Source organism: Papaver somniferum, chromosome 3 (assembly GCF_003573695.1).
Source record: "Papaver somniferum cultivar HN1 chromosome 3, ASM357369v1, whole genome shotgun sequence".
NCBI lineage: Eukaryota > Viridiplantae > Streptophyta > Magnoliopsida > Ranunculales > Papaveraceae > Papaver > Papaver somniferum.
This window is the reverse complement of record NC_039360.1, coordinates 20,957,427-20,960,325: the sequence shown is the minus strand read 5'-3', so window position 1 is coordinate 20,960,325 and position 2,899 is coordinate 20,957,427. Positions and strand designations below refer to the sequence as shown.

General features: G+C 36.5%; 1 pseudogene; it reads left to right on the top strand.

Annotated features, from left to right (window-relative positions):
- Positions 1-1,425: 1,425 nt before the first annotated feature.
- On the top strand, positions 1,426-2,294 carry LOC113359129 (annotated as a pseudogene).
- Positions 2,295-2,899: the final 605 nt, after the last annotated feature.

Below are 2,899 nucleotides of genomic sequence, written 5' to 3'. Positions count from 1 at the left end.
CATCCAACAACTAAACTCTCACATCTTTGAAAAACACCAGCAACACATCATTATCCTCAACAACCATTACCCTTTCACCATCAACAACAATATAAGCCCGAAACTCCATAGGTTCACCCATAATCTTCTATGTTTGATCTTTTCCAAAGCACGAAGACCAATCAATAGGTCCAAATTCTAAAACCCATTGTTCATATGAGCATCATTAACACTTTTGAAAGAACTAGAAATCAAATCAAAATCCTTAACACTAAGTATAAGGGGATCCATGAAAAAAAAACTTAAATCAGACGAAAAAGGAGATACAGGAACTAACAATAGGTTAAATACCAATCAGTAAACCTGGATCTAAGAAGAATCTGGGAAAAAAATAGGAACAAACACACCAGAAATCTGAAGAAGAAAAACCTTGACTGGGGTCAACGTCGCAAGAAAATGGCCTCCAGACCGCGCTTATTCTCTCTCCAACTATGAATTATTGAAGTCCCACACTACAACGTTGCTTTTCTCTGCGATTTTAATATTAATTGTACTTGTAAACCAAATCTCATTGAAACTTTCATCAACCAAAGTCAAAAGGGTTCTTAATACCTGCTCGATCAAGACTTATCTTCTTCCGTTAAATCATTTACACTCATACCCATTTCATGGAATTCTCCGTGAACCCACTTCTTTTTTTCTTAAAAATAAATCAATCATACTTATTTTTGATATTGAAATAAAATTTTAATTTTGTTTGTTGTTGACAAATAGATCCATAAAGAATCAATCATACGATTGTATTGAAGTTATGGTGAATTTTTCCTTTTTAGTTGCACCTATGTACACATTATTATTATGATCAAACTGCTTGAATTGAGTTATTCGACAAATAGAAGAAGAAGTATAAACATAGATTTTAGGGGAGAGGATGAAAGAAATCTGAGAAAGGCTTTAAAGAGTTTGATTGCGGAGATAAACATCAGCATGTCAATTAATCTATCTATATTTGACTTTTTATAGGTGGTAAATAAGAAAAAATATAACTGAAAAATAAACGAAAAATGGGTCACTTGTCCAAATATTTTTGAAACATGTTTCAAATGGACGAGTAAAAATTATTATGGGTGAAATTGACACCAAAAAAATAGCAAGGATGAAACTGGATTCATCCAGATTTAAACTTAAAAAATAGCAAGGATGAAACTGGATGCATCCTGATGTAAATTTAAAATAAGAAAAGGTATTTAAAAATGGGTAGGATGAAACTGTTTACATCCTGGCTATTTTTTACATTTTTGTCCATTTACACAGTATCAAAATCTAAATGTCCTTTTCACCCAGGAATTGTTGATTTTGGCATTTTTAACCAATTTTGTGAAAACTAAAATTATTGTACAAATTCTAAAATGGATGGCAAATAAAAAAAGTGTGGGTGACAAATAGATGGAACATATCCCGATGCTAGAAGTTCTGACACATTTCCTAATACTAGAAGGATTGCCGAAGTACCGTTGGATTCCCATAAAGGATGTTTCAACTTCAAGAATGTCTCACCACAATGTCGAAGCCAATTTTTGTAGCATTTGCATATGAAACTTTGGGTAACACACGGAATTTTAGGCCCATGACCGTGGCCCATCACGCCCTCAACTGGTGCGTGATAATCTAAAGTGGATATTACTCTTTCCTAGCTTGGAAATCACTATCCATTTTGGTTTGGTTTCCAAAATCCATTGCATATTTCCCTAGCTAGAAGGTGCTTATTTTGGAGACCGCTTCCTCCCTAACAAAGCGATTGACTTGTTCCATGAAGCTGGTTCTCAGTTCAAATACGTAATGCGCAGCTTCCCGATGAAGCCAGAGAACTTGAGAAAGAGCTCAGGCAAATAATAAAAGAGAGAAATGAGGCGTTCCGTGGCGAAGACTTTGGAAAGGCCCGCGAGCTAAGAGACAGAGAGATGGACTTGAGGGTCCAGATCACAAATGTCTTTGACAAGGGTAAACAAGGTGGTGGTACTGGCCCTATTGTTGTAACTGAAGTTGATATGCAGCACACTGTTGCTTCTTGGACTGGAATCCCAGTCGACGAATCGGATAGGCTCCTAAAAATGGAAGACACACTCCGCAAAAGGGTGATCGGGCAAAAATTCTGGGGTGAAATTTGGGAGATTAATAACTTTATTATCAAAACTCGATTTCTCTTCCAAAACGGAACGTCAATTCCTAGCAAAATGTGGTCACTACCCGCTCTTCTCCGATCGAGCTCTACGAGCCGTTGGACCTCAACGCGATCACTAACTTCCCACTTCTAAATATCAGAAGCTGTGGAAAATGAGTTGATATTCCTACCGTTTTGGTAAGGCTTCCAAAATGAGTCTTGCAAATTTCCAACGTTACACTAGAACACTTCTATCTTGTTTTTCATATGAAAAAGTAAGATGGGCCTCATCTCTAGCTTCATTTAGAGAACTAGGTTGCATGAGGCCTGGTACTGTCATCATATTGCTAACTGCTAAGATGAAAATTAGAACCATGATATTGGGCATACCAAAAACTTTCAAGGCATACAAAAGACTAGTCCTAACTTGGGTGACCTTATAAGGAGTACCCTATGGCTGGTTTAATTACCTATATGCGCTTAAATCCTATAAATTACTAATCTATCTCTAACCTTAATACAAAAATCTATAATCATAAACCTAAAATCAGTTTCAACCCATTCTTCTTCTTCCTCATCCTCCACAGCCGAACCCACCTTCTCCTTTTTTTTTTCATCGTATCATCGCCGAAATTTAATCGTCGATTCGTGAAAATTTAGTCGACGATTAAACTCATCTATATAATGGTTCGCCGTAAGCCAGTATCTCGTTCTAATCGAGCGATTGAACAACCCATTGAAGAAGAAGAAGATTTAGAG